Source organism: Misgurnus anguillicaudatus, chromosome 14, assembly GCF_027580225.2.
Source record: "Misgurnus anguillicaudatus chromosome 14, ASM2758022v2, whole genome shotgun sequence".
NCBI classification, from domain to species: Eukaryota; Metazoa; Chordata; class Actinopteri; order Cypriniformes; family Cobitidae; genus Misgurnus; species Misgurnus anguillicaudatus.
Window position 1 is genome coordinate 1,206,294 of NC_073350.2, and position 20,160 is coordinate 1,226,453.

Here is a 20,160-nt window from a genome sequence, read left to right on the forward strand (position 1 = left end):
GATGGTTTGCGCCGGATCACGCCTCCTTTTTTGTGCTGAACCGCCCAGGGAGTGCAAGTTCATTCCCTAGTTTGCCGACGTGCGTCTGTGAAGGGAAAAACCCGCTGTGCGCCAGTGCAAAATACGAAATGATACATGCGTCACTGACAAAGTCAATTGCGCTGGGTGCAAGATAGGGCCCATTGTGTCCGAAACCCGGGAACGATTGCAGTTTTGTTCTCCTTCCGAAACCTGAGATCCCTTACAGTTTGGTGGCCCGTACGGGGATCCCTTGCGGTGAGTTTTCTGAGTTTTACTCTGATTGATCAACTGAATGAGGACTTGTGAATGGATAAAAGGCCTTCTGACCACACAGTGGGTAAGTCTGTTTTCATTGTTTCATGGCATGGTTAGTGAAATCTCCATTTGCTTGAATTGTGTGAAACAGAAATAAGAAGGACCTTAAATATCCTATTTGTTGTACAGTTAGAGATTATTTCAGATTATCTCCTCGGGGATGGAAGGGAATAACTCCAGTAATGATATATTGTTTGATTTATGGAGTGAGAAAGTTGAATCTACACTTTATAAATTATATAGAAAGGGTCTGGATTACTACGCTACCACTGATGATATTCTCACATGGTGGCGCATGGTTGGTGTTGAACAAAGAAAATCCAAACATGCTGAAATCATTGAGGCTTTGAATTTCATGACGTGCAAGCAGCTATGTAAAATGGCTGGACAGGTTAAGTCTATCCTGAATTCTAAGTGTGTTGAATTGAATACCAAAAATGCTGAATTACAAAAGTCAGAGGCAAAGATCCAAAATCTTCAAACTCAGATAGATCAACTATCATCTGAGCAGTTAGCCCTGGATAAACAGTGTGAGAAGTATAAAGACATTATTGCAGATGTAAGGGCTAAACTAATTGTGCGAGACACTAAGTCTCCCCAAACGCTTAACAGCTATGGGACTAAAAAAGATGCTACTTGTACTAAAGAGAATGTATTTTCCAGAACCCAGAAAAGTGTTCCTATTTCAGCAATTGGGGTGATGCATCAACATGCTGGAACAGAACCGCATGATGTGAATGAAGCATTAGAGAGTCACAGACCTCCTGAAACTCCAGTAGAACCAAGCTACAGACCCGGTGGCAAAATGAACAGGCTTTGTAGTTCCTGTCACAAAATAGGCCATACAGAGGAGAAATGCTGGTCACTGGGCAGGGGCAGACCTCCACCTTATTATTTAAAATGTAGGAAATCACTTTCTAAGGGCAGATGTAAGCAATCTGGTTTTGCAGGTAAAACCATTACTGAGTTAACTGCATTGTTCATGCAAGGACTCCAGCTGCTAACCTCACTTGCTAGAGGCTTAGCAGCCAGTTAGCATGTGTTTAACATTCTCATAGATGATCCTGTTTGCATTTCCTGATTTGTAATTGTTCGTAATGCATTGTTGTTTCTATAGAACACAAATTGTAGTTGTTTGTTGTACTATATGTACACATAGGCTAATGAAGTTAATTTCTTGTAACACTTGACTGTTTCCACTGTAAGTGTTAGACAAAACATTTAAGTGAGAGGTTGTTGAAGCTACATGTATTCTAGACCAGTTGTCTTGTGTTAATGGAATAACTTTTGCTCTTGAAATTGTCTACCAGTTTCAAGTTGTATGTGTTTCTATGTTGAAAGATTTGTCTCCTAAGTGGTAAACTCTGCTATTCCTTGTATAGCTGCAGTAAGACCCTAAAGAGGAGCACAAAAATGCCATGTGGCTACATTGTGTTATATAATTACATTAATGAAAATGTTTTACTTCAAAACAGGATCCAGTAGCACTTTTACCATGCTTAACTAAAAACATGGGTGTGAGAAGATTTACAGAGCCAAATTACAATCTCATACTTATATCAAAATGGCTCCCTGTTTTAACAACAGGACCAAATTTGCATCACAATCTTAACTTCCTCACCTTTGTTGCAGCATGGTATTCACACATAGCCTCAGTTAAATTCATTCACATAGCAAACACAATTAGCCTAAATTAAGTCATTATTTCAAACGGTCTGATGTTAAGCATCTGTTTTGGTTTCTTTTCAAAAAGTTTGATTAGTTTTATGTCTCAAATACTGAAATCTTGATGAAGAGTTATTTTCTATGTGTAATAATATCATTAATTTTGCTATTATGTTTTACATTTCATTTGCTCTTTATGCAAGACATTTAAAACTATCATGTTCTTTGTTTTAATTTTGTTCATTTAATTTATAATGGTTATACTGGAAAATTAAGATCTTTAAATGTCATGTATTTGGTTACACTGAATATTGTTGTTGTTGCCCCTACTGACAAACTGGGTTGTTAAAAATAACATTTACTAAGTTAAAAAAAAGCATTGTAGTGACATGTTTCCAAAAACAATGTAAGAGCTTTTATTGTTTTTTCTTTTATTCTCACCTTGACCATTTTTTAATGTATTTGACAGGGATTGTAGGCTGAAGACCAATCTGACCATTTAAAACTTCAGTGACAAATACCATATGCTTTGCTTTTTGTTGTGCCATTTGCTTGAATCACAGTATTCCTGCTGTTTCACATCTTGGGTGTTGCCTCAAAGAGAAGGACAAAAGTGAAACCCCCTTCAGGGCCTGTTCTTGTGAAAGTGTGAAGTATCGATGGACATCTGCATAACTATGAAAGGTGCAATTCTATTCGGTGAAGCCTTTCATGCAGGGCTGAAAGGAGAAGGATGTCTTCGAGTCTCATCAACCAGCAACCAGTTTGGACAATAAGTCTGAAGATGACCACTGCACACAACTGAAAGCATAATCTTATGAACTGTGTCATCATGGATCTTCTTACGTGTGGCCCATGTTGCCAAAGGGCGGATTGTAAGATTAAAACTGAAGGAACTTATTCCTTGGTCACAACTTGTCACAAACCCCTGTGCTGATCAATGACTATTGTCACAGCTTTTTATCCAATACAGTGGGGGTTAAAGGTGGTCTTCTGATTGGTCAGTTTGAATGTATTATGTTGGGTTTGGTCAAGTACAGTGGGGGTTAAAGGTGATCTTCTGATTGGTCAATTTGAATGTATCAAGTTAGGCTTGGTCACATGGTCAAGAGATAGAGGATAAAGGTCAAGGTTTTTAGGAGCTCTGGGCCTTTGCATTTTAGCTTTTGCATTGGCCTTTTTCCCTTTTCCTTTCTTTCTTCACCTAAGTTCTGGGGTTCGGGCCATTAGGCCTAGATTTCAGTTCTCAAGTGTGAATCTCTTTCTTCTAAACTTTCTTTCTCTGTTCTCTATCTTATCAGGTAATATCTCTCATACATTGGAAACAGTCAATTGTTTGTATTATTTACTATTTTATGCATTTATAGTGTAACCATTTCAACTGTAACTTTAAGTCAGTACTGTAATTAAACCTTTTCATTTACAAATCTGTTGTTTAGTTTTGATTTAGAGTTAATACCTAAACGCTCCATATTGCAATACAATATATTCGTACTCTAGCAACGCTCTCAGACATATTGTGTCCGAAACCCGGGAACGATTGCAGTTTTGTTCTCCTTCCGAAACCTGAGATCCCTTACAAGCCCAAGTATAACCCATGTGGGGCCCACATATACATGTTGGCTGGGTTAATCTCTACGAGCAGTAAATCACAGCATTAAAAATGGCAATTCCTGCTACCTCTAGATGGCGCTATGACTGAAGCTGAATATTGCCATTGAAATGTGTTCAGGCCAAGACCCTTATCAAACGTGTGAAGCGTGGGCAAACAGTATAGAAGCACAAGAGGGGAAACTCTCATTTGTTTTTGCCAAGAGCAGTGGTGGACAGTAACGAAGTAAATGTAATTCGTTACTGTACTTAAGTAGTTTTTTCGTGTATCTGTACTTTACTCAAGTACTTTTATTTTAGGAGACTTTTACTTTTACTTTACTACATTTTAAAGTCAAATATCTTACTTTTTACTCTACTACATTTTGAAAAATCGGTCGTTCCTTTTTATTTATCAGTGGATAAAAAAACTTAACTGGGCAAACTAAAGCTGCACAAAAAAACTAAGATGCACACCTGATGCGTCAAACCACCAATCAGGGTACAGCATGCGCTTCGTTTTGAACTTGTTTTGCTTGTCGCGGGCCCGCAGTGGTTTACGTATGCGACGCTTAAGTCCTTGAATAAAAGAACGATTCCTTCCTATCTTCTCTGCCTGCCTTGAAACTGTGCTATTTCTTTTAACAAGAACACTCCTTCAAATCTAAGGAAACACGTAGAGGTAAGGCATTTTTATTCTGGTTATATTTTTAAATGAGCAATCTTGACAGTAGCTTGCAGAAAACTGTTTCATTGTGTAATTAAAATATATACGACGTTATCATGAATGAATTTTAAGCAAGTTAGCTATGCTGGCTGGAGCTATTTTAAGAAGTATAGTTTGCTGTATAGTTAGCTGTTTCACTTAAGTTCATTGTATTTTAAGCTCAGTGCTGTGTTATTGTGAAATGACAATCAATCGCTATCAACACTGTTGTAACAAATAAATGACATTTTGACTAGCCATGCAGTGTATCATGCTTGAACAGGCAGGTGGATTGGAGTGGTCCTTAAAACTGAGATTGATATTTTCAAAAGTTTTGCTTCCATATTAATACATTTATTTATATATTACAATATACATATGACATGCTAAAGCACATGAAATGTTTGTTAAATTATATTCTGTAAGGCTTATTGTATTTGTCAAAGGAAGGGAGACTGATTTCTAGATATGTATTTAATGTTTTGAATCTTTTCTTTTGCAGAGAAAGCATGGTACTGTAGCCAATATTAAAAGGTATGTTACTGTAACATCATCAAGGAAAAGAAACCTGGAAAGTGAGGATGCTCCATCAACCTCCAGATAGAAAAGAAAACTAATGTGAACCTGTGCTTAATTCAAGTTTTTACTACACTTAAACTGTTAAATTATTTAACAAATAAATCTTGAAATGAGACTTACTGCTTTCAAATCCTGTTATTTCATTTGGTGCTAAAGGAATTTTTTTGGCTTTAAGGTTTTAGGCTTATGATAATTTTAATAGACATCACTGTCTGAATAATTAATGTCCTTCTATTAATAGATTAGTGAGCCAAGAGAGTTTTTTTCACATAATTTGAGTTTCATGACAATATGATAAAGACATAATAAATCACAGTACTTTTGTACTTAAGTACATTTTGAGGCAGATACTTATGTACTTTTACTCAAGTAAACATTTTAAGCAAGTACTTCTACTTTTACTTGAGTAATATTTTACCCTGGGTATCTTTACTTTTACTCAAGTACATGATTTGTGTAATTCGTCCACCACTGGTTTAAAGATTGTATTGTTCACCTGAGATGGCTCGTGGTGGTCAAATCACAAATACTCTTCCAAATTTAGGAATAAAAAGGCAAATTAAAGATTATTAGATTAAATGATAAGAATAAAGGGTTTCATTTTCAAAAGGAATGTGTGCTAGGACAGATGATGGTTTATTGAGTGAATGAGTTTTATTTTTGTCATTGAGTGGCTTGGATAAAGAGTTAATGTTAAGTTGAGAAAACGCCTAAGAAGTTTTGCGAAAGAGCAGTAAAGAACGTCTCGGTTACGTATGTAACCCTCCTTCCCTGAAGGAAGGGAACGGAGACGGCACGTCGTGACCGACGAATTGGGAACCGCTTCGCGGGTGAACCATCTACTTCGAGAACTATAAGAAACGCCAATGAACTTGGCATGCAGGTATTTGCATAATGCCGGCGCCGCCCCGCCAGGTGCGTGTATGGCGCTGGTGAATAATACAAAATCAGCTATATTATTGCTGAGAAGCCGAGCAACAGTGCCCGGCCTGAAAACAGCAATGTAACAGCAAACTGTGGCGACGGGACGTGACGTCTCCATTCCCTTCCTTCAGGGAACGAGGGTTACATACGTAACCGAGACATTCCCTTTCAGTCGGTCACGAATCCCTACCAAAAACGCCACTGCAGCTGAACCCTTTTAGTGCCTGCAAAAGCCCTCCGCACTCCACATAAAGGGGCGGAACCTAAGGCGAAATGCAGAGGGCCAGTCACTACCTGTTCCTTAACCCACGATAGTAAACCAGCGAACTGGGGAAGCGTCTAAACTGAGCGGAGCTAGAACACTGCGGAAGCCATCCCCTAAGAAGGTTAAATGGATGACATAAATATATGAAACAACCGACAGGTTGCTCAAAAAGTCTCTGACAATACATGGTAAGCAGAGAGATGCAGAACAGGCTCTGCTAAGGAAAACGTGGAGGATTAGAACCCCACGGACTATACACACAAATGAACCCCACGTAGGGGACAAATGTGGACGCCTAGCCTACACAGGATTACAGGGAATACATCAGTGATAGGTTGACAGCGGATGCTCCGCAACATCGGCTATCAGGGCGGTGGAGGAGAGGCAAAAAAACGTTTTTGTGACGTTTTTGCCTCGATGGCCTTCCATAATGGTGCAAATGTGCTGCACCAAAATAGAGGCTCCAAGCCAACACACGAGCCGACCCTCGGTGTTCTTAACTAGTTAGTAGAAAGAACCCAAGTGGATATCGGCTCGACACGAACACTATAGAATCTTGTGAACGTATTAGGTGTCGCCCAGCCTGCAGCTCTACAAATATCTGTTAACGAGGAACCGCGAGCCAGTGCCCAAGATGATGCCACACTGCGTGTAGAGTGAGCACATAAATTAAATGGACAAGGCACGTCCTGCTTTTGATATGCAAGGGCTATAGTATCCACAATCCAATGGGACATCCTCTGCTTGGTGACAGCTTTTCCTTTCTGCTGACCACCGTAACAAACAAAGAGCTGATCTGAGGTCCTAAAGCTTTGCGTCCTGTCTATATACACACGTAGTGCACGAACAGGGCATAACAAAGCCATGGCTGGGTCTGCGTCCTCCAAAGGCAGGGCTTGTAGATTCACCACTTGATCTCTGAAAGGAGTGGTGGGAACTTTGGGCACAAAGCCGGGCCGGGGTCTCAGTGTTACGCTGGATGCAGCTGGCCCGAACTGAAGGCACGAATCATCGACCGAAAATGCATGAATATCCCCTGGATATTCTTAACAGAAGCCAAAGCAAGGAGAGTTAATGTCTTCATAGTAAGATGCAGCTGGATGCAGCTGGCCCGAACTGAAGGCACAAATCATCGACCGAAAATGCATGAATATCCCCTGGATATTCTTAACAGAAGCCAAAGCAAGGAGAGTTAATGTCTTCATAGTAAGAAATTTAACACTCACACTATGCAGAGGCTCAAATGGGGCTTCCTGGAGTGATTTCAGCACCAAGGACAGGTCCCAAGGAGGAATAGAGGGAGGACGCGAAGGATTCAGCCTTCGAGCGCCTCTGAGAAATCTAATGACCAGGTCGTGCTGACCCACTGTCCTACCGTTTACGGGTGAATGGTGAGCTGATATCGCAGAGATAACGACCTTAATAGTGGATGGTGACAGCCTATTCTCCAAACGATGCTGGAGATACAAAAGCACAACACTAATCGGGCATTCTCGGGGGTTCTCACGTTGGGAAGAACACCAGTCGACAAATAGGTTCCATTTAAGCGCGTAAGCCTGTCTCGTAGACGGTGCTCGGGCAGCAGTAATAGTGTTAGATACCTCTTGCGGTAAATCACTCACATCCTCCGTGCCCCGTCCAGAGACCACACATGGAGGTTCCACAGGTCGGGGCGCGTGTGCCATAATGTGCCCTCTTGTTGAGAAAGAAGGTCCTTCCTCAGGGGAATGTTCCAAGGAGGGGCTGTCGCGAGGAGAGAGTTCTGGAAACCAACTCCTGGTTGTCCAATACGGTGCCACCAACAGCACCCTCTCCTCGTCCTCCCGGATTTTGCATAAGGTTTGCGCAATGAGGCTCACCGAAGGGAACGCGTATTTGCGCATGTTTCACGGCCAGCTGTGTGCCAATGCATCCACGCCAAGCGAGTCGTCGGCTAGTGAATAGAACAGGCGACAATGGGTCGTCTCTGGGGAAGCAAACAGATCTATCTGCGCTTTGCCGAAACATCTCCAAATCTGCTGAACCGCTATGGGGTGGAGCCGCCATTCGCCGGGACGAGCAGCCCGAGAGAGCGCATCTGCCTCTACATTGAGCGTGCCCGGAATGTAAATGGCACGAAGAGACCTCAAATTCTTCTGACTCCAAGTGAGGAGGTGACGGCGAGATGCGACAGGTAACGCGAGCGTAAACCGCCTTGACGATTGATGTACGCCACGGTCGCAGTGTTGTCTGTGCGAACTAATACGTCTTTGCCCCGTAACTCGTTGCTAAAACGGACGAGCACAAGATATACAGCCCACATTTCCCGGCAGTTTATGTGCCAATGCAGCTGGGGTGTCGTCCAGACCCCCGAAGCCGCAAGCCCATCGTACGTGGCCCCCCACCCCGTGTCTGAAGCATCTGTGCATACTATTGCATGCCTGGAGACCTGTCTCAGAGGCACACCGGCTCGGAGAAACTCACGGTCTAACCACGGAGTGAAAGTGCGACAACACGCAGGTGAATGCCGCGCAGCCACGCTCTCCTCGGGACTCGATCGTGAAGCCAATGCTGAAGCGGTCGCATATGAAGCAGTCCGAGCGGAGTTACAGCTGCGGCTGCTGCCATATGCCCCAAAAGCTCTTGAAATTGTTTCAGCGGGACCGCGCTCTTGCTCTTGAATGTATTCAGGCAAGTCAGAATCGACTGTACACGCGCTTCTGTTAGACGAGCTGTCAAATCGATCGAGTCCAGTTCCATACCGAGAAAAGAGATTCTCTGCATGGGGCAAAGCTTGCTCTTTTCCCAGTTGATCCGAAGACCCAAACGAGCGAGGTGTTTTAAAGTTAAAAATCTCTGTGATCGCACAACATCTGACGTGTTTGAGCTATTATTAGCCAATCGTCCAGATACGCGAGAATGCGCACACCTCTCTCTCTCAGGGGTTTTAAAGCCCCCTCCACTACTTTGGTGAATACACGGGGCGACAGAGAGAGCCCGAATGGGAGGACTTTGTACTGGTATGCTCGCCCCTCGAACGCAAAGCGGAGAAACGGCCTGTGCCGGGGGAGAATCGATACGTGAAAGTACGCGTCCTTCAGATCGATAGATGCGAACCAATCGTTTGGACGAATGCATGGAAATATGCGTTTGGGCGTCAGCATTTTGAACGGCATTCTGTGAAGTGCACGGTTCAGCGAACGCAGGTCCAGGATCGGTCGCAAGCCACTGCTTTTCTTGGGTACAATAAAGTAAGGGCTGTAAAATCCCGACCTCATCTCGGCTGGAGGGACCGGCTGGATCGCGTCTTTCGCCAATAAGACAGCGATCTTCGCACGGAGGACGTGCGCATCGGCAGCTCTCACCGTAGTGAAACAAACGCCGGAGAATTTGGGGGGACGCCGGGCAGATTGGATCGCATAGGCGAGACGAATCGTGCGTAAAAGCCAACGCGACGGGCTGGGAAGCTGTTCCCACGCCCCCAGATACCGTGCGAGGGGGACTAAAGGCACGATCGGTGTACCCGCAGCGGGCGCAACGGAGGTGATCGCCGGTGTGTGCGTAACGGCCGCACCGACAGCAGTGTTGTGTGTGATAACACTCACCTGAGTCCGTTGCTGGGTGGTTGAGTAAGGGAGGCTCTGCTGAAGACACCTCACACCACTCGATGCACCCTCTGGCGACGGAGGAGGGAGACGATGGGTTATGAGCCCGTAGCTGTCTCCTACCGCCTGAGAAGTTGGAGAGCGCGGTGGGGTTATGAGACCGTGCGTCGCTCTCGTTCTCCTCTGATGAGTCGGAGAACGAGGGGGGGTTATGAGCCCGCTCGTGTCTCCGGCGCTCATCTGAAGACCTAGAGATGGAAGTGGAATTCGCTCTTTTTGTGAATTTGTGGGTGCCGACTGAAAAGTCGGCAGAACAGAAAAATGAAACAAAGGATTCCCCAACCGGCCCTCCTCCGGTGGGGGGAGTGGTGCCTTCACCATCTCCCGAAGAGCGATCCCCTCCATCTCTAGGTCGCCCGTCTCAGGGCCGCTTAGATCTTCTTTTTCCACCCTTTGAAGCGGGCGGGGCTGGCTGCTGATGACCGGTTCCTCGCTTCTTAGAAGAGCCCCGGGGAGGAACGGAGGCGGCCGCCGCAGGACGCCCTCGGTGAGGAGCAGGCTGAGGCGCCGACGTGGACGGGGCAGGCGCAGGACGCTTCCGACGTGGCATGATCTGAGCGATGGCCTCAGTCTGCTTCTTGGCCGCAGAGTTGCTGCGCAAACTCCTCGACCGTCTCGCCGAACAGGCCGGTCTGGGAGACCGGAGCATTCAGGAGCCGGGTTTTATCGGCGTCCTTCATGTCCGCCAGACACAGCCAGAGATGGCGTTCCTGGACTACCAGGGTAGACATCGCACGCCCGATGGCGCGTGCAGTGACCTTGGTCGCACAAAGCGCCAGATCCGTAGCCGCACGTAGTTCAGAGAACTCCGCCGAGTCGTGACCTTCCGCGTGCAGGTCCCTCAGAGCCTTAGCCTGGTTAACCTGCAGCAATGCCATGGCATGCAGGGCAGAGGCTGCCTCCCCACAAGCCTTGTAAGCAGCACCGGACAGCGCCGAAGACTGCTTACAGGCCCGTGAGGGGAGAGTAGGCTGGTCCCGCCAGGAGGAAGCGACACCGGCCGGACACAACTGCATCGCGACCGGGCGCTCCACTGACGGGATACCAGTGTACCCCTTAGCATCTCCACCCTCGAGAGAGGTGAGAGGTGAAGGCTGATACGGCCGGTTCCGGGCGGAAAACGGGGTTTTCCACGACCGCGTCAGCTCTTCATGCACCTCGGGGAAGAAAGGCACCGGGGGCGAGGACTGAGAAGCCCTGGCACCCCCGAAGAACCAATCATCGAGGCGAGACGGTTCAGGTGGGGGAGGTTTAGTCCACTCCAAGCCGACCGCCTCCGCCGCCCGAGCGAGCATGGCTGCCATCTCGGGGTCGAACTCGGAACCCGCAACCTGGCCCGAAGGCGGAAGCGGATCCGGATCGACATCCGAGGCTGACAACCCCCCCTCCGACGTTACGGTGGACATCGCGTCAGGTGGAGGCTCGACAGAACGCGGGGACACCGTAGAACACGGGCCGCTCGTCTCCATCGGGACCTCTGCTGGCAACGGATCATGGCGCTGGGAGCTACTGGACGAACCAGCAGACCGACCCAGCACCGTTATACGGAGATCATCCTTCGCAAGTGACGTCGTAGTGACCGACTGAAAGGGAACTGCAATCCACGACTGGCTTCACTGTTAAGGGGAACTGCAAAAACAATTGATGATTTGGTTCGGCTTGGCACGCAAATAGAGAAGGACTGGGCAGAGAGCAAGAGAAGATGGAGTCAAGGAAAAGATGAGGAGGAGACGAAGAAATCTGCAGCTGGAAAAGTTCAACCAAATCGTCTCATGCTTATGGATTCCACTTTCAGCTCCCAATGTAACAATGTACTGCAAGCTCCCATAATTTTAAATCACTCGTACTTCAATGCTGTAATTGATACAGGAAGCACCTTTTCATTGATGCAGCAAAAAGTATGGCAGAGATTGAGGAAGAAGGATGAACAATTGACCTGAAGTGCTTAAACATTCATACTAGCTAATGGCCAGAGTCAGAAAACCCAGGGCAAAGTACTCTGGAAATGTGAAGTATACGGATTAAAACATGAAGTCACATTTTACGTGATGGACGATGAAAACTTGGCTGTTCCTATCATCTTAGGACTGGATTTCCTCAAAGAAGCCAAACTAACCATCGATTTTAATGCTTCCTGTATATACTTGCCTAATGCTAACTCCAGTCATCCTATGTGTTTTAATAAAATGCACGAGCACTCTACTGTCCAATTTTATGCTGCACAAGGGAAAGATGAGACGATTCAAGAAGAAGAGAATTCAAAGCTGATCAACCAAGCAGTGGATAATTCACATGCATCAAATGAGGTAAAGAATCAATTGAAAGCTCTCATGTATGACTGGTCTTTAGTATGTACCCACAAACTAGGACGTACTAACCTTATTAAGCATGAGATTAAAACAGTTGATGAACTTCCTTTAAGGAAAAGACCATACAGAGTTTCTAAGACTAAAAATGATTTTATTGAAGAACAGATTAAGGAGTTGCTTCAACTAAATATCATCAAACCTTCTACATCTCCGTGGGCTTCACCTGTGGTGGTTGTAGATAAAAAAGATGGAGGATCCCGGTTATGCATTGATTACCGTGGTCTTAATGCAAAAACTCACCTCGATGCGTATCCAATGCCTCAGATTACAGATATTCTTGATTCTCTCCAAGGAGCCAAGGTGTTCAGCACATTGGACTTAAAGAGTGGATACTGGCAAGTGTAGATGAATCCTGCAAGTATGGAAAAGACTGCTTTCATTACTGCTTCAGGACTATATGAATTTTTTTGTCTTCCCTTCGGCCTGAAAAACGCTGCAGCATCTTTTCAACGTCTAATGGAGCAAGTTCTTAGAAAGCATAAGAACAAATGTTGCATGGTCTATATTGATGACATTATTGTCTACTCTCCTGACATCCAAACACACCTGCACCATCTCAAACAAGTGTTTCTTAGTCTGCACGAAGCCGGTCTCACTCTGAACCTCAAGAAATGTAAGTTCATCTGTTCTTCACTTGAATACTTAGGCCATACTATCACAGCAGATGGTGTCAAGGTGAATCCAGACAAAGTGGATGTGTCACCAAGTGACGATCTGTGAGGGCGGAACCAAAAGTGTGTAAGATCGGTTCCGCCCGGCGATGGTTCCGTCCGGACGACTGAGGCAAAACACCGGAATTCCCGGGGTTTCCCCAAAACTCTAAATCAAGCCCGATATTGTTCAGGTGAGAGCGATCAACACAGCGATCGCTGATAGGCTGAAAAGGAGAGAAGGTAGAGGATATAAACACCTTTGAAGATGTCAGGTGTTGTTGTTGGTGGCACTTGTGAATACGTTGCTTGTGCTCATTGCTACGGTGGAGATCGGCTGGGTTGACTCACATTTATCCCTCAGGGAAGACGAGAGGTTGGAGACGTTGGAGTAAGGAAGTTATCGTGTGATTTGGATGTGGAGAAATAAACACGACGCTGTTGGATGTATATTGGGAAATCGGTTGGACAACCAAGCGTGAGTAAACAATCACAACAAACGCTCTGTGTTATTCAGAAGAGGAGTTACTGGTATCTTTTTGGGGGTGTTGAAGGTTACCGGCCCTGCGGAGATTGAATGCGTAGGTGAGCCGAAGAAGTAACCAGAAGACCTAGAGGGGCGTTGTTGAACATATTTACCTGTGAAATCTTTTCTCTTTCTCTGGCGTGTACAACGCCCAACCCGCCTCTCGGGCAGCCAAGACCTAGGCGGCCAAGCCTTAAACTTCACGTGGAGTGCGTGTGCAGAGTGCTGTGGTGAGTGTGACTTTAACCGTGTGTTTCACTAAGCTTGCTGTGTGTGTGCTGTATTGACAGTAAACGAAGCCGCCCGGGCCCCGTGCAGATTGTGCGAAGAAAATAGCATGTTGAGGCCCGAGCCAGAGGAGAGAAACTAACTAAAGGCCCCAGTGTTGTGAGTAATTTACCTGTGCAGTATATCACTTACCTGTGTTTGCAGCAACGCCTCGAAGAGGACCAAGCAGTGTCAGTAGTGAGAAACCCTTTACCTCCGTCTCCACGAACGCTTTGGAGTGCGTTAAAGGCCCAGTGTTGTGAGTAACTTACCTGTGCAGTATATCACTTACCTGTGTTTGCAGCAACGCCTCAAAGAGGACCAAGCAGTGTCAGTAGTGAGAAACCCTTTACCTCTGTCTCCACGGATGCTTTGGAGTATATTAAAGGCCCAGTGTTGTGAGTAACCTACCTGTGCAGTATATCACTTACCTGTGTTTGCAGCAACGACTCGAAGAGGACCAAGCAGTGTCAGTAGTGAGAAACCCTTTACCTCTGTCTCCACGGATGCTTTGGAGTAGTTTAAAGGCCCAGTATTGTGAGTAACCTACCTGTGCAGTATATCACTTACCTGTGTTTGCAGCAACGCCTCAAAGAGGATCAAGCAGTGTCAGTAGTGAGAAACCCTTTACCTCTGTCTCCACGAATGCTTTGGAGTGTATTAAAGGCCCAGTATTGTGAGTAACCTACCTGTGCAGTATATCACTTACCTGTGGTTGCAGCAACGCCTCGAAGAGGACCAAGCAGTGTCAGTATTGAGAAACCCTTTACCTCTGTCTCCACGAATGCTTTGGAGTGTATTAAAGGCCCAGTATTGTGAGTAACCGACCTGTGCAGTATATCACTTACCTGTGTTTGCAGCAACGCCTCGAAGAGGACCAAGCAGTGTCAGTAGTGGGAAACCCTTTACCTCTGTCTCCACGAGTGCTTTGGAGTGTATTAAAGGCCTAGTATTGTGAGTAACCTACCTGTGCAGTATATCATTACCTGTGTTTGCAGCAACGCCTCGAAGAGGACCAAGCAGTGTCAGTAGTGAGAAACCCTTTACCTCTGTCTCCACGGATGCTTTGGAGTGAACTAAAGGCCCCAGTGTTGTGAGTAACCTACCTGTGCAGGTTATCACCTTCCCTCTGTCTCCACGGAAGCTTTGGAGTGAACCAAAGGCCCCAGTGTTGTGAGTAACCTACCTGTACAGAGTGTAACTTACCTGTGTCTACAGCCGTGCCTTGTGGTGGATCCCCTGCGTCCAGTGAGGTCGAGACGGAGTGACCTGAGGGCCAGAGAGAGACAGAAATAACAGTCAGATAAGTTGTGACCCGGTGCTAGACCAACATTGATTGTGCTTTCCTTGTTTTTCCTCCAGGAGGAAGCGGAGGGCGCCACGAGTTCAAGAAAAACAAGGAAGAAGATCCTTGGCCCCCATCTCCTGGTCCAACTCGTCCTGGAGGCGAAAAGATTGTTTTTAAGCTGCCCTTCCCCTTTTTCCCTTCCCTTTTTAAATATTTAATAAAGATACCTTTTTAATTCTAGTATACTCGTCTGTCTGGTCATTGGGGTGGTCTTGGGAACCTCCTCGAGGTGGAAAGTAGAGAGGGGCGTGGCCTGTTAGCTATCTCGGGTCCGCCCCGGCCATGACAGATTTGGCGTAGTCGGCAGTCCACCTCGGGTTGAGCGACCAAGGCCCTCCAATGGCCGACGACGAGTTGCCCGAAGCCCCACCCCGTGTAGTGCCCGAGAGGCCCGAAGCCCCACCTCGTGTGGTGCCTGAGGAGCCCGAAGCCCCACCCCGTGCCATGCCCATATTTTTAGGGAATCCCTGGGCGCAGAAGTATGGCGGAACTGAGTCAGAGGTCCGCCTGGCCGAGTGGAGGGCCCAACTGGAGTACCTGGCCGGCCTCCAAGGGCTGAGTGCCACCCAGCAGCAACAACTGGTGTTGAACTCTCTAGAAGGAGAAGCCCGGCGGGAAGTACAAGCTGCCCCTGAAGCCGTTCGGGCCACCGCCCAGTCCATATTTCAATTCCTCGCCGACCAATACGGCGATACCACCCCTGTGGCCATCTTACGGGCACAGTTCTTCAATTGCAAACAGGGCCCACACCAGTCCATCCGAGCCTTCGCCTTGAAACTTCGCGAGCAGTACGGACGCCTACAACGGCGTCGAGACCATGGGTTGGGAGATGGAGAGACCCTGCTGCGAGATCAGTTTCTGCTAGGGCTAAGAGAGGGCCCCGTGCGTCAGAATTTACGGGGACAATTCCGAAGAGACCCCGACCTTACCTTCGACGGTCTGAAGAAGGAGGCAATGGCCCTGGAAGGTGATCAGAAAGAAATGAAGGAGGCCTCTGTATGCGCAGCCGTGAGTGGCCCGGCAGTAACGGCCCCCGAAGTCATGGACTGGAAACAAGCCTTGAAAATGGAGCTCCTGAAGGATGTGCGGGACCAAATGGCCGAGCTGACTAAAACCCTGGTAGGAGAGCTGCGCCTAGGGCCGGGAAGGAGAGAAGAAGGCCCCAACCCTCGGGACCGGGTGTACTCTGAACGAGGTCGAGACCCAACGAGGCGGCCCTACCAGGTAAATCGGCCCAGGTTCGAGTGGGACGAGCAGGGGAGGCCAATTTGCAACCGTTGTGGGACTGCTGGCCATGTGAGCCGGCAATGCGGCCCGCGAAGAGCCTCCGAGGGGGGTTTTTAGGACGACCGGCCACAGTGGGTCATGTGGTTGGAGCCCCCCAAACAGACCCCCCGAGAAGAATGGAGTCCAGGGACAGGATGGTCGGGCTTAGCCCGACAGTTGAGGTACAAGTATGCGGTACCACGGTACGGTGCCTGGTCGACACTGACTCCCAGGTCACCCTATTTTCAGAAAGCCTGTCCCACGAATTGTTTGGAGCCCAACCCGCACACGAAGCTGAAGCCCCTTGGCTTACCCTGAAGGGGGCGAACGGGCTGGAGATTCCCTACATTGGTTACAGGCTTACGGACCTCGAGCTCTACGGAGTTCAAGTGCCACAGAAAGGGATTATTATCGTTCAGGATCACTGCCTCGGCCGGCATCGGGCCCTCATAGGTATGAATGTTCTCTCGGAGTGCTGGGAGGAGCTATTTCGGGCTAGGCCCGTACAGAAAATACAGAGGGCTGAACGGCCGGGCTGGGAACGTGTAGTGGCCGACTGCCGCCAAGTACAGATGGCTAAGATCCAAGGCAGTCGTGAAGAAGTTGGGCGAGTATCATGCCGGTTTGCACTTTCCGTGCCAGCAAGGAGCGAAGCCATCGTGTGGGCCAGAGTCCCCCAGTGGCGTCAGCGACCTGGGAGCTGGGTGTTAGTCGAGCCCCATGGAGATTGCACCCAGGTAGGAGTAGCCCGAGGGCTGGCGGTGGTCCAACGAGGCCGAGTACCGGTCAAGGTCTGTAACGAGAACCCCTATCCGGTGCTGTTGCACAAACACCAACGACTGGTGACTGTGACCACGGTTGAGGACCATCAAGTACGGGATGGAGAAGATGTGAGTTTCCGTCAGGTACACCCTGCAGTGGTTGAAGTGGCTTTAACACAGGCTGAGGGAGCATCTAGGACGAAGGAAAAGAGGATGCCGAGCCACTTGACGGGCGACTCCCTACAAGGGTAGGGCCTAGAACGAGGACAGGCGGAAAAGCTGCAGGAACTCCTTAGGAGATGGCAACATGTATTTTCCACCCACGACGAGGATTATGGGTGCACTACGGTGGTAAGACACAGCATCCCCACGGGAACTGCCGGACCAAGTTGGGAGCGGTATCGTCCGATACCCCCCACCCTATACACAGAAGTGAGATCTCTGTTACAAGGTATGTTGGAACAGGGGATTGTACGGGAGAGCAGCAGCCCTTGGGGGGCCCCTATAGTGCTGGTCCAAAAGAAGACAGGGGCATGGAGGTTCTGCGTAGACTACCGGAAGCTGAACCAGTTGACTAAAAAGGACGCGTTCCCTCTGCCTCGGATTGAAGACTCACTGGCAAGCTTGACCAAGTCCGCTTGGTACTCCACGCTAGACCTGGCCAGCGGGTATTGGCAAGTCCAAGTTGAGGAACGGGACCGGGAGAAGACGGCCTTCACCACGCCCTTTGGTCTATTCGAGTGGGACCGGATGCCCTTCGGGCTTTGCAATGCTCCCGCAACCTTCCAGAGGCTGATGCAACGGTGTCTTGGAGGTCAGTTAATGGAGTCTGTACTAGTATACCTTGACGATGTAATCGTGTATTCCCCAGACTTTGAAACCCACCTCCAGCACCTGGAGAAGGTGTTCCAGAGGTATGGAGAGGTATGGCTTGAAACTGCAGCCCGAAAAGTGCCACCTACTGCGCCGTGAAGTGAAGTTCCTGGGCCATGTGGTGAGTGCATCTGGAGTGGCCGTAGACCCCGATAAGGTGGCGGCAGTGCAAGACTGGGAGGCCCCCAAGACCGTAAGGCAAGTGAGAGCATTTCTGGGCTTTGTGGGATACTATCTGCGATTCATAAAGGGATTCTCGAAGATCGCCAAACCCCTGAACCAACTGCTGGTCGGAACAGGACGACCACAGGGACGGGGATCCCCGACAGTAGAGTGGAACGCCGATTGTGAGGCGGCCTTTAGGGAACTAAAACATGAGCTGTTACAAGCCCCGATTTTAGCATATGCTGATTTTTCACAACCTTTTCTGCTGTATACAGATGCAAGTAACCTGGGCCTGGGGGCCGTACTCGCCCAGAAGCAGGAGGGAGTGGAGCGAGTAATCGCCTATCCTAGCCGGAGCCTTCACCCCGCCGAAAGGAATGACGCAAACTACAGTTCCTTCAAACTCGAGCTGCTGGCCTTGAAGTGGGCGTTGAGTGAAAAGTTTAAGGACTATCTCTGGGGAGCCAAGGTAACGGTGGTAACGGACAACAATCCCCTGGTACACCTACAAACGGCCCGGCTAGGAGCAGTAGAGCAACGGTGGGTGGCACAGTTAGCTAACTATGATTACCAGTTGTAGTATTGCCCTGGGCGGGAGCACACCAACGCCGATGTGCTATCCCGGCTGCCGGTGAGGGGAGGCCCGAGGGGCCTGACACAATGAGGGGAAGGATCGGAAGAGGAGGAATGGACGGTCGGGGTAGTGGAAGCCCCGGGAAGTCAGCAGGAGGCAGTACCTGTAAGTTGGGGATGGGACCCCCACCGGTGGAGGACCCGGCAGCAGGAGGACCGGGAGCTGCGGAGGCTGGGTGAGTGGCTAGGACGAGGCAGACGGCCAACTCCCTTGGAGCAACAAGGGCAGACAGACATTAGACCGCTCATTAAAAAACCAAACCTTGACCAGGGAGATCTAAATAACTTTAGACCAATCTCAAATCTCCCTTTTCTTTCCAAAATATTAGAAAAGGTAGTGGCAAGCCAGCTACGCACATTCTTAGCAAATAATAGTACGTATGAAAAGTTCCAATCAGGATTCAGGCCCCACCATAGCACAGAGACAGCGCTGCTTAGAGTTACAAATGACCTTCTCCTAACATCCGACCATGGTGAAATATCACTCCTTATATTATTAGACCTTAGTGCAGCCTTTGACACAATATATCACACAATCTTACTTAATAGGCTAGAAAACTATGTTGGCATCAGTGGTCAGGCGCTAGCTTGGTTCAGATCGTATCTAACCAATCGCTATCACTTTGTTTATGTAAATGAGGAGGAGTCACATCACTTCCTGGTTAAATACGGCGTACCGCAGGGATCAGTTTTAGGTCCTATCCTGTTCTCGTTATATATGTTACCTCTGGGAGATATTATCAGTAATCATAACATACAGTTTCACTGCTATGCAGATGACACACAGCTTTACATCTCCTCGCATCCTAGCGAAACACAAAATTTTTCTAAGCTATCAGACTGCATCAGCGATATAAGTGACTGGATGTCACATAACTTTCTTATGCTAAACTCCAATAAGACAGAGATACTTGTTATCGAACCGAATCGCTACAAATATAATATGACAGATTACAAGTTGCCCATAAATGGCTGCACTGTGGTGCCAACCTCCACTGTTAAGAATTTAGGTGTGATGTTCGACAGCAGTTTATCCTTCGACAGCCATATCCCCAATGTCTGCCGCACAGCATTCTTCCACCTTAGAAATATCTCAAAAATACGCCATATGTTGTCTGCATCAGATGCAGAGAAGCTTATCCACGCTATTATGACCTCTAGAATAGACTATTGTAACTCGTTACTCGGAGGATGCCATGCAAAACAGGTCAACAAGCTTCAGCTAGTTCAAAACGCTTCTGCAAGAGTTCTTACTCGAACTAAGAAGTATGACCGCATAAGCCCAATTCTGGCATCTTTACACTGGCTACCAGTTAAATATCGTATACAATTTAAAATATTACTAATCACCTACAAAGCCTTAAATGGCCTAGCACCCTCATATCTTAGAGAATTATTATCAGAATACAATCCATCACGTGCATTGCGGTCACAAAATTCTGGCCTCTTAATTATCCCTAAAATATCAAAAGTGTCTAAAGGTGGCAGATCCTTTTCCTACTTAGCCCCTAAGCTATGGAATGATTTACCAACCGACGTCCGAAAATCAGAGACAGTAGATAACTTTAAATCTAGACTTAAAACTTTTCTCTT